Source organism: Condylura cristata, unplaced genomic scaffold (assembly GCF_000260355.1).
Source record: "Condylura cristata isolate star-nosed mole 26May11 unplaced genomic scaffold, ConCri1.0 scaffold00017, whole genome shotgun sequence".
NCBI lineage: Eukaryota > Metazoa > Chordata > Mammalia > Eulipotyphla > Talpidae > Condylura > Condylura cristata.
Window position 1 is genome coordinate 17,850,543 of NW_004567118.1, and position 12,493 is coordinate 17,863,035.

Consider the following 12,493-nt stretch of genomic DNA (forward strand, 5'->3'; position numbering starts at 1 on the left):
CTCTCTGCCAGTTCCACTTTTGTTTCTCTGAATGATGCTTCTCCCTTGTTGGGTCATAAAAATCACTGACTTGCCTTAAACTTCTGATTTGCATTATGGTAGACAGGAAATGGAAAGATCTTTAGAAGGAGAAATTTATGAATATTTGGCATGAATAGGTAATAGGTAAGTTAATGAATGATAAGTGGATTATATTTGTCCCTTATGACAGAATAAGGATTGAGTGAAGTGTGAGAGTTCTGCTCTAGATTTGGGCTTTGGTGGACACGATGTTCCAGTTTTACTGGACTTGCTGTGCAAAACAGACAGAAAAGAGGTGAGGCGCACGTAATTTGCTACTTTCCCGCTGTGCTTCTATTTCTGGTCTTGCCAGGGCAGCCCCCTGGAAATGATCTATAGCAAGCCCTCTGTGTTCTCCAGGTGGCAAGGCCTGGGAAGTGACTGGATTCTGGAACATCTCACTCTTGCTGATTAAATCCCACAGCCTGCAGCGAGCCTTGTTGTTTCTGGCAAGGGCCTTCTGGAAATAAAATGGGGACGAGGAGCTCAAACAGAGCTTGTGGGAAGAAGCACGCTCCGCTGTCCTTTGACTACAGGGGAAGAAAACACCTTCAAGTCATGGATAAATGAAAAGATAGAGTTGTTTTGATTTTCCCTTGGGGAGTATTCAACAGATGAATTTGCCTATTTTTTTCTCTCCTGAGCAAGCGAACTACCCCAGGGAAGCAGCAAATCTTGCTCCCTCTGCCAAGATCCGCCTCTTGGAAGAGCCTGTACTTTGCTCACAAACATCAAAGATTTTCTCTGACATTTTTCTTGGAGCATAACTTTTGTTGTCAGTAGAAATTGTCCCTAAATAAAAATGAGCATACAATAAATAATGACGTTTCACTGGTTTGAAAGCAGTCTGGAAAAAATCTACTTAGTTGTTTGCATAAGAAAAGTGAAAATGAACTGATCAGTAGGAAAAACTTGTCACTGCTAAAAAGATCAGAACAATGACTGGTGGGGCTTACAGTGGCAGAGGTGTGAGGGAACTTTCTGGATGGATGTAAAATTCTAAGGATTTCATAGAGCTTTGAGTTACACAAGTGTATGCATTTGTTAAAATATTGCATTAAATCAATATTTGGACTCTATTACATGTGGCATTTATCACAAACAATATTTCAGATGACATATATTGAATTTAAGTCAATGACATGCATGCTAATGAAGGTTAAAGAAACCATTTCTGTAAACTTTTCTGGTGTCTGGATGAAGAGGAGGATGAGTGAGAAGATAACTGCGAAGCAAGTGTAGTTAAACGTTAATAGTAGCATCTGGTAGTGGTTACATAAGTGTTCACTTGAATTTTTTCAATATTTCAGTGTTTGAACACTTTTAAAACAAAAAGATGGAAAACTGTAAACTGGTCACAGTGGTATCAAATGTCAAATTCCTGTCCATGTGAATGAGCTCTTTTGTTCTTAAAAATATCGAATTAGGCCCTCCCTGGTGGCACAGCGGGTTAAAACACAGCACTAAGAAGCTAAAGCCACTTCCGCATGAGTACAATCTCCGCCTCAGAGGTGTCCCACATGGCGTAGCAGACCTCTCCTGACCTACCCGCTGCTCCCCTCAGCAGTGTACTTCATCCATCTGCCTATTCTGCTCCCCACTATGTCTTTAGTGAATCCTCTCACCAGCCCCTACACCTCTGGACTGTACCCCAACTCTGTATGCATAAATAAATAAATCTTTAAAAAAAATATCGGATTATAATCATAACATACCTCCTACTTTAGGTGCACACTAATAAACATGTTACCCCAAATCCAATCAAACACTGATGGGACAGGGGCAAGACATCGTTGTAAGGAAACATCATCATTAACTACAGCAACAGGTCTGAACTTCGAGCTGTGGTGTTTATTGTTTTAATTCTTTGTCCCTGATTGTATATTTATCCTCACTCAAATGCAAGTTTGGCAGCTCTGGTCTTTTAAGTCCTGCGTGATGCTTTGTTTCAAGGAAGAGCATATATTAACAAAGATGTGTGCATAAATACAAATGCTTGTAGACATTCAAATGCATACATAGAATGCATGTTTACAATTTTGCTTGTAACACTGATTGACCTAGAAGAACCTTAAAAATCAACTTTTCCCCACCCCTCTTACTACATTGTGTATTATCTAGATTAAAATATCTACTTTCAGAAACCAGCCAGAATGTGTGCAAAGTGACAGCAGGTCCTCTGGAGATAATGTCTTCACCAAAGCTGAAGCCCAGATGCTAGAATGACAAAGCTAGCAATGATTCCACATGTGTGAGAAAGCCTCAGATTCCAGGAAGATTGTGTGGGTCTTGGCCAGTGTATCTCTAGCATAAAACCTTTCCCTGCAAGGCAGGAGTGGCTAACCTCACAGTAAGCCTGGCAAGAATCCACACAGCCCATTCACGTCGTCCTGTGGCCAGCTGGCTCCTTCTAAATGGCAGGAACAGTTTTGCAGACTTGCAAAGGGCCCTGGCTCCCCTGAGGGTCTACACCGTTCATTTGATGTCTTGACTTTGTTTGAAACTATTAACAATTTCACTTCTGAGCATGTGGTTAAGTGATACTGAGACAACAGAGGCTGTGTGAGCAGAAGAGATGTGCGGGGTGGTCACGTGCCCACGTGGAAGGCCTGGCCCTGCAGCTGTCCTGGTCAGCAGGTACACGTGGTGCTAGTCTGTGGCAGCCCAGAGCTTAGGGGCCGCCTAAGCACCTTAGCCACCAGGCAGCGGTAGCTGAAGCTGCAGCAGAGGCCAGAAGGGAGGGGGCTCCTCGTCTAGGCAGCACCCAGAGTCAGAATAGGAGCTTTGGGGCTCAGGCTGTGTTCAGGTAATATGGCAGATAACAGGTGCACCCCAGACATTGCTTAGGAGATTTTTTCTAAGCATTTAGAATCTGTAGCTTGAGAACTGCAACACTGCAAAGTGAATACCACGGTCTTAGAAAGAGAAGTACAAATTAGATTTTAAGATTGTTAGAATAAATGGGAAGGAACTTATTGTCATAAGAAGCCTCTGGTGAACCAATTATGAACAAAAGGAGGAAATTTTAGAGTTAGTTTACCCTTATAATTGAAGACACAGTGCTATTGCAGGCTGCACGAATTGCTATTTGCATTATATGCAAATTGTAGAACCACTGGGTTTTCTTGTACGACATCCACAGATATAAGAGCTATCTGAGAAGATATTGAAATGACATTGCATTTATGTTTCAAGCTAAACCCAGGTCTACAGGAAATCAATTTGTGTAGAGGGTTAAATCATTAAAAAAAAATTATTCCACAAGAATTATCAGCTTGAGATGTACTTTTATATTTTAAAATAATTTCTCAGAAATTTATTCCAACGTTGTCAGAGACTATAAAACCTCTCAAAAGTTTCAGTCATATTTTCTATAGCACACAAATTCTTTCTGAGCTTAAACCATCATTAAAATTATTTTGCACTTGCAACAGCAACTGACCTTACTTTCAATTATATCAGTTGTAAATAAGTTGCCAGACATGTGTATTTTGGTGAGATAGTAAATCTCAAGTCAAGATCTCACATTAATAAAACACCAATTAAATATCACCTTTAGTAAATACAATATCAATAAATTCTATTGAAAGTAAAATATTAATTTACACATTGATCATGAAACCAATTTACACACATATATACATATGCATAACCATAAACTGCATGTATACATGCACACATATTATTAAGTATATACGTGCATGTGTATACATATATGTACATGTGTGTGTGTATGTATTCCTTTGTGATGTTTAATTTTTTGTTAACTTGACTGGGGTACCCAGATACTGGGTCAATGTGATTCCGAGTATGTCTGTGGAATGTTTCTAGATGAAGTAACATTTAACTGTGCTAAGCAATCTGCCCCCTCCCCCAAGCTGAAGGCCTGAATAGAACAAAAAGGTAACGGAAAGGAAAGGAGAATTCCCTCTTTCAACCTGACTGTCTCTGAGCAAGGACGCTGGTCTTCCCCTGCTCCCTGTCTTAGACTGTGGCTACAACTTAAACAATCAGACCCTTTGGGTCTCCAGTTTGCAAATGGTCGACAGATGGCCGGACTTTCCATAAAGCCCGTGCTGACTGAGAAACACCTCCGAGGCCCTCCTGACTCCTCGCCTCTCTGGGAATCCCTCCTGTTTCCATTTCTTCCAACCTAGCTTACTGGGACTCTGTCCAATCACTTGGTGTGTTCCCTGGAATCGCAGGCCAGGCCCTTGCCTTCTGAGACTGCTGGAATATTAGAGCTATGTTCTGGCAACAGGGCAAAGCCTTCTGCAGGAAGGTTCAGGCTCCCATGTCCACGTGGCTGGGAGCAGGCCTGCCTCTCCACCTTGCCACTGCACCAAGGCCTCACTCGCCCACCTGCCAGCCCATCGACGTGCTTCGCTGCATGTTTGGCAGTCTCTCAAAAGCTCCCCTTGGTTGGATTGGTCTGAGTAAGGAGTACAAACCCCAAGAATGGATTTCTTATAATATCTGGGAGATGGGAGACTTCTTCCTGGGAATGGTAAGATCCATTGCTCGGGATGTGCTCTGGCACTCACGTCCAGCTTTGAAGACAGACTGTCAAGCGTTATCTCTAAGAGCTGCTTGGACCAAATCATTTCAATATAAGTGATTTTCTGGGCAACACCTTCTACCAAATCCAGCTAATTCAGGGGTGAAATTTGAAAAATTCATTTGGCCCTAAGAGTGGGCATGAGCCTGATGCTTGGTAGGAAACACCCTCCATCAAGACGCCCGTGAGCTGCACTCTAGGGTGACAAGCAGCCTTCTCCACCGCTGGGCGGGGACATGGCCGTGTGCTGGGCACTGTCTGTGCTCACGAGGCACACGTCACAACAGACCTTCACGAAGCAGGTGGCGTGGCATCCGTGCCCCAGTCCAAGTGTCTCAGTTCTGGAGAACTCTGCTTTGCTCCCCAAACTCTGAGTTCCTTCTCCACCTTGTGCTCAGCTTCCTTCCAACTTCTCCTCCCCTGGCACCACAAGCAGCTCACAGAGGCAAGCCAGCCTTTGGTGCTGGGTGCAGCGAAAGAAGAGCCCCAACTGCGGTTTGTGAGCAGCCACCACAGCATCCAGCGCCAGCCTGAGTCCCTCCATCAGCTCTGCCGGGGAACGGCTAGACATAGATTCTATTGCTGCTGCCTTCTCTAAGCCTTCTCTGGAGGTCAGTGTGCAGTCACAGGCCACTCACTGCTCAGGGGTAGGGGTCCCTCCTTGCCCATTTCCTGGTAGACTATCAGATGGGGATGCAGTTTCCCTCCTTGTTCCAAGGAGAGGACTCCTTCTCTAACGCTTCCCCCACTCAGCAGCTGCAGAAGGAGCACACACCCTCACTCAACTCTCACCCCTCACCCCTGCCCAAGGGGACACACCCTTGTCAACCCTCACCCCTACTCAAAGGGACACACCCTCACACAACCCTCACCCCTCACCCCTGCCCAAGGGGATACACCCTTGTCAACTCTCACCCCTGCCCAAGGGGACACATCTCTGTCAACTCTCACCCCTACCCAAGGGGACACACCCTCACTCAACCCTCACCCCTGCCCAAGGAGAAGTCCAAGCATTATGCTTGCTCTTCCTGGGACGCCATTATTGCTCTTCTTATGGATGCCTTGATCCAGGAGCAGAAGCCGGCACCACCATCTGTAGCCCGGGGTGAAAACCTGCCATCCCTGCTGTCTCCTTGCAACAAGATCCCCAGAACAGCATAAGCTTTTCTGAGCTGGGGACACCGCTGTGGACCCGCCTCCAAGTAGATATTTTAGACACCGACAGCCTTTTTGCACTTTCCTAATTAATCTTTGTTCAGTATCTTTTATTTAATGCTATACAGGCTGAATATACTGCCTTGATCTTTACTGCCAGAGAGCCTCCTCCTTTCTCATTGCTTGTGTCTGGAGGGGTGAGGTGGCCAGGAAGGGGCTGTCACAGGAACAATGGGCACATTTTTAACAAAGGGAGACAGATGCTCCTTCAAAAGGCCATAAAGATAATTACACCCTCCAGGCCGGGGTCACAGAGCCGTTGCTAAGATTCATGAGTGACTGGGGAATTTCCTCAATAAAAGCTGGATCTATTTCTGACCCCAGGAGGCAGCAGAGCTGGTGTTCTTTTGGCACTTTGATGATTTAGGAGAGAAGGGAGATCTAACCCCCTTCTGACACCAGAACACCGCAGCTCAACTTCGGCCTGATTAACAGCTTTAGTCAAATTAATTACCATGACTTGGAGCACATGCCTGAGATAAAACTCGTTGGTAGGTAGACCACATTTTAGTCATAATTAAGAGGAATTTTAACACTTTGCAAATCTGAGACCAGAAAGGCCAGAGCAGAGTTGGCTGGGTTGTGGTGCAAACACATTTGCAGATGTCTGATGCTAGGAAGAGGAGGTCCCCTGCAGAGGTGGGGCACAGAGTGGGGAGCCCCTGGATTCCCTATAAGCAGGAAGTCCAGTGTGAAGAGGGGTTCCATGTCCTGACACTCCATTTACCTGTCAGTGTTTCCTGAAGCAGTAGATCAGTACTTTCCACAATATTGGAAGCAAATGATTGTGTTCCTCCAGATGAAATCTTACACAGACTTCTTACAAAGACAGCAGAACAGTTGCTGGGGCAGAAAGGGGGTGATGTGGGGAACACAGGAGGTCCTCTCTGCATGGCCCCACACTGCAGGCAGCCTCAAAGACAAAAGAGATGGTGGTTGTGTGCCTGTGTGGGATTGAGGCATTTTAGGGAGAAAGACATTGAGTTGGTGAGATGAGAATTGCTTATCTGAACAAAGGAAATTGGATGACTAAATCTCCCAGCTCCTGTTTGAAAAAGGGAATTGGACCACCCACTGGGTTGCCCAACCCCTTGTTAATCAGGGAAATTGAGTTTTGGGCTTGTAGCATGAACCACGGGGTACTTAGGGATCCCCAAACTTGCATGCTTTAGAACAGGGCCCTGCCATCCTGCTACATAAAGACAAAGGAAACACACTCTCAGAGTGATAGATCTTTAATAGATCAATGTGTATAGAGAGGGAAGAGGATATTAGTTTCCTAATAAAACACCCCAATTTGCCAAATTTACCTCATAGGTAAATACCCAAACAATCAAGCTAAGCCTGAAGTGGGGCCTCTGGGGCCTGGAGACTTGCTCCAAGTCTAAGGCACCATCTGGCAGGGACTATCGGATAGGGGTTCCGAGGCAAGTCTTGGAGACCTGGAACCCAAAGAGATACCACATCAAGATAATCTGGAGCCAAAGGAGAAACCACATCAAGAGCATCACATCTGCTATCATCGGCCTCCAGCATCTCTCATCTGCTTGCCTCTTCCAGTTGCTCTCCTTGTGTCTCCGCCGTGCATCTCCTTCCCCGCAGAAGCAGGGTGCACATTGGGCTGCAGGAACAGGAGGGCTCCTCTTTAGGGTTCACCAGCCTTCAGCGTTCTACCGCTTCCTGCTGTTCAATGCACCTCCATTCCCAGGAGCTCACCCAAGGGGCTGCATGTCTGTGGTCCGCGAAACAGGCACCTCCCCTACCAGGCTGAGATACCAGAAGGTCCTTTTTGAGCCTGTGAGACCCTTGCTCTAACATCACCAAAATGGGTCACCAGGCTCACCAAAGGTGCCTTACTAGAATAAAAAGTGCCCAATCCAGATTGATAATTGTTTTACAATTTCCTGATGGGGGAAGGCAGCAGGCCTCACTTGTCAGGACATAGCCCGTAGCCCAACCTGGACCAAACTAGGGTGCAGTGTGTTTAAGGGGGCGCTGCCCCTCCTGCCGATGGGCTTGTCCCTTTGAAACCTTCCTCTTAGTCCCCTCTCAGAACCAGGCCAGAAATTCTTCCCACACTGATTTCTCTCCTGCCTGCATTTCTAATCAAAAACCTTACTTGGTTCACTCAGAATTCTGGTGACTTCTTTCCCCTAGAGAGAGACCCACACATTCTTGAGGGTCTGTAACAGTATTCAGGTGTGGCATGTGAACACATGAGCACGTGTATGTGTGCTGTGTGTGTGCATACATGAGTTTAGAAATTCTAGAAACAAATTTTATTAGCTAATACATCTAGTAAGCATTTCTACCGAGAGTGGAATGACATTGTTTTAGAGTGATCACATGAAAAAATCATATATAGTTAAAATGCCACTGGGTAATTTCATTTCTTGAGGAAAGGATGAGTCAGAAATTCGGGTCTACTCTCCTTCAGGTTGACAAAGCTCTTTTCCTGCCTCCTCCACTTGAATAGATCAGCTTTTTCCTTGGAATAGCAGTGATTAGTGAAGATTTTTGGGTGCTGTATTGATAGAAAATGGAACATGGACAGTTGTAGAGGAAGAGAAAAGACTTTTTCTTCTGCCTTCTTTTTTTAAAAGATTTATTTATTTATTCATACAGAACTGGGGTACAGGCCAGAGAGGTGGAGGGTGAGAGGATTCACCAGAGACAGAGTGGGGAGCAGAACAGGCAGATCAATGAAAAACACTGCTGAGGGGAGCAGCGGGCGGGTCAGGAGAGGTCTGCCTCACCATGTGGATCTCCTCCCCGGGCAGGCGGGGATCAAACTGATAGGGAAGTGGTTTAAAATTCTTAGTGCTGTGCTTTAACATGTTGCGCCACCAGGGAGGGCCTCTTCTGCCTTCTTAAGGTTCTTCAGCTGGGACCCCGCAAGTTAACTGAGAGACTGAAGCGCAAAAGAACAATCAGTTTCCTGAATGCATGCCTCACTGTCAGGGTGGGAGAGCGCAGAGGGCAGACAGCATCTGTGCTTGAACAACAGCTCACCAGTGAACAGCAGACTTGTAGAGAAGTGATGGGATAAAGGGAAAATACTTTAAGGGCAGGAAGCTTGAGAAAGTAAATTAGTTGGCCCTTGGGGAAACATTTAACTGCAAAGATCTACTTATATTTCGATTTTATTCACCCCACCCTTTCCTCCTCTTTAGCTTCCACAACTCAAAGACAGAAAGGATGATCCATTTATGATCTTTTTAATAACATTTTACTTTATCTACCATATTTTGTTGTAAGAATTTCACATGTAATGCTTGTTATATAAAAAAATATGTGCTAACGGATGAACAAGCTATTAGTTTAGTTTAGGGAGCACCAAACATTATAGATTTTTGACTGCACAGGAAGAACAGTGTGCCCCTAACCCCACTTTGCTCAAAGGTCAGCTCTAATATGAGCATTGTATTAAGTTTGGTGTACAGATTCCGCTCCCTGTCTTCCCCAGCTTCAGAAGAGCTCTGTTGCCTTAAACTCTAACCGGCTTTTAGGCAGTTAGTAAAGAGGGAGAGCTGCTGTTTCTCAGTTGTCTCCATCTCAAAATAATCTTTATGCCAGAGTGACGGGTTCTACTCTCTTTGAACATCTGAATTCACATTAGCCTGGAATTGTGCTTTTTTCCAGCATGATGCCTGGGATGCAAGTCTCAGACTCACGTCTTCTCACATTCTTCCTGGGACTGGCTCGCCCTGGAAAGGCTGGGCAGAGCAGCCCTGCGAGGTGGCTGCCCACTGTCCTCAGGGTTATGTTGTGCCATTTATTCACTCTCACAAACACAATATTCATAACCAAAACTACTCTATGGACTGGAGGCGCATCCTGACCACTTGGGGAACTCTGAATTTAATTTGCTGTTTCTAAATATAATGGGAACCACAGAAATTATACTCCACAGCTTCTGGGCATGAGATGAAATTTTAGAAATTCCAAAAAGAGCTGATTTATAGCATCTTGAAGTCTGATTTCAAATGTGCATAAATTACACTGGGGAGGAAACTCACAAACTAACTAAAAAAAAGCATTTCCAAGGCAGGTTTGAACTTGTGAGTCCATCTTTCCTGTGTTCTTTATTTATCCTGCAACATCAGTGGGACCCCTAGGCTGGCAGATAGTGACAATGGAAGGACAGGCGTCCCCAAGACATGTCACTTTGGCCTGTGGATAGCTTTGAGTGAAGGTCAATGGAGGCCCTGCGTGCTCGCAAGAAACTATTCTATTCCCTTGTTCCCTCCGTCTCCAGTGCATATACTTACTTGCACAGAAACCAGCCTTCTGTGGGGAGGGATGGATATCAAAGCTGGACTAAGAGGAAAGTGCTTCCCATAAATAAAAGCTGATTTGTTAGCCACATGCATCCTTGACCATATATGAAAGCATCAATTTGGCTTAAACAGCTGTTACTCTCCTCACCATCAGCACCCTAATGCCAGCAGGTACCAAGGCTTTGTGATTTCTTGCACTGAGGATATTATCCTGGAAGAGAGTCAGCTTTTTGCAGCCTACTTTGGACAAGAGCCTCAGCAGCAGTGGACAGTCTCCACAGGGTTCTGTGAGGAGGGAGAGGGAGACATCAGTTAAGAAGTGCAGAGAAACCTGGACACTCTCAAATATCAACAACGCCGCCATTTCTTCTGCATTTCTTGGAAGCAAAGGTCAAGTAGGGCTCAGAGATGTAAAGCTATGGTCATTTTAGATATTCACGGGGAGGAAGCCAGTCTTCCCCTACCCTTGTAGAGTCCTATGGCTGGAACATAATGAACCAGCACATGTGAGACTAGTGAGAGAAAAGACAGATTTTAATTCCTGCACTCACAGACCCACACACAGAAAAGCAGCCCCTGTCCCTGGTCAAAGCAAGGAGGCTATATGGTCTCCAGAAAGGGGGCAAGAAATATAGGAGGCAAAGGCAGAACAGAGAACTTTGCAATTTAAAGAAAAAGGGATTTTGCAAGGTTTATCTACATAGGCATCAAAAATTGGCATTGTAAGCTGTACTCTGGGGTGATTGCCCTGTCCCATGCACCCCTACAGAGAAGATGCATTTCCTGATTTTAGGGAGATAGATGATTAGATCATTTGTCTATCCCCTATTTATTTCTTAATTTCCCAGGACCTTGACTTTACCAAGTTACCAAATGGTTTAGTGATTGTGTCTCTGGAAAATTTTTCTCCTGCATCAAGAATGTTTGTTCATTAAAGCAGGCAGTAGATGTGAGAACTCCAACAGTCTAAGAACCTCTTACACGCTTCATCTTGCATCCACTTAAACTATAAAAGGAGCTTCATCTTTCAAGATAACCCATGGAATTGAAGCAGTTGGTGGTTAATTAAGTGTGACTGCAACAAGGAAAACATGGTTTCCATTGTGAGATGCCTTCAGGATGATGTGGATATTCTAATGGAGTTCCTGTTCAATGTCACCATAGCCCCAGAATTTTATAGTTGGGAAGAAGATGCCCTGCAGTCTTAAGTAAGGAATTTCAGATCTGTGTCTGTGGCTTTTCAGAATCACTGGCTCATGTCAAAGAAAATGTGTATCCTGCATCTTGGATAATTCCTTGAATTATCCTAATTACAAGACTGGAAATGTGACACTAGAGGAGTTATATTTTTATGTTCAGAATCATTTTAAAAGTTCAAGAATGACTTTGTTTGGACTTGCTATGAGTCATCCTGCTCTAAAACAAGATGCTGGACAGTTTCTCTCTATGAGGGGAGGGCTTGGTTTATCTGATGCAAAGATCAGATACCACAGAAACAGTATCAGAGAACAAAATGGAGATAGTCTCACGCATGCGGCTTTTGGAGTAGAAAATGCTGCCACAGGCTTTTGAAGAAGAAAATGCATTTGGTGTTCTCCATCATGCCCTTGGTGCTGGAGCACAGGTCAAGAGAGGCAGCAAGGCCACTGGCTAGCTCTCTATACCTGGCTGATGCCAAGGGCATCAGATGTTTTTGCTTTTTGTATCAGTTACTCAGATTCTGGACTCTGGATTTACACTATCCCACAGGCTGCAGCTGCTGGAGGTGTAATCAAGGCTGTCTATAATCAAGTGGAAACAATTGTTCAAGGAAGACTTCCAGTACAGATGTCCTATCTGCCTGGAACAAGCTGAAAGCTGGGCACTTAATGTCAGTGGAGTCTTCAGGAGCCTTCCTGGATGGAATCAGGTCTCAGGCTCCAGTTATTGATTCCCCTGCATCATCATTCACAGCCTCTCTGCAGGCTGACTCAGTAGTTTGCACAAATGACATGAAGGTGCCAGTGTGTTTCCAGCCAGAAGTCAGTGGGAGCAAGAGAAAATTTGGGGCTTCCACGGTTTCTTGATGAGTTGTAACACTGAATCCCATATTGTAGGAAAGAACTGAACATGTTCTCAACCCAGAGCAGCAAAAACATGAAGGTCAAAGTCTCTACATACAAATTATCTTATCTTTCTCAATGAAGAAACGATTTGAAAGCATAAATATAAGTAATTATTCTTAATTGACTGAAAGCCAACAAATCATTTCATTTTGGAAAAAAAAAAAGTAGCATCCAGCCTTGGTTGGCTCATACACATCTTTCATTCTAAAGCAAGCCCACTCCCAGTGACTTCCTAACAAATGGGCCGCCCAGGGTTAACTTTGAATGTCTGGTAT

General features: G+C 44.7%; 1 pseudogene; it reads left to right on the forward strand.

Annotated features, from left to right (window-relative positions):
• Positions 1-4,306: 4,306 nt before the first annotated feature.
• Positions 4,307-12,179, forward strand: LOC101622048 (annotated as a pseudogene).
• The last annotated feature ends 314 nt before the right edge of the window (positions 12,180-12,493 follow it).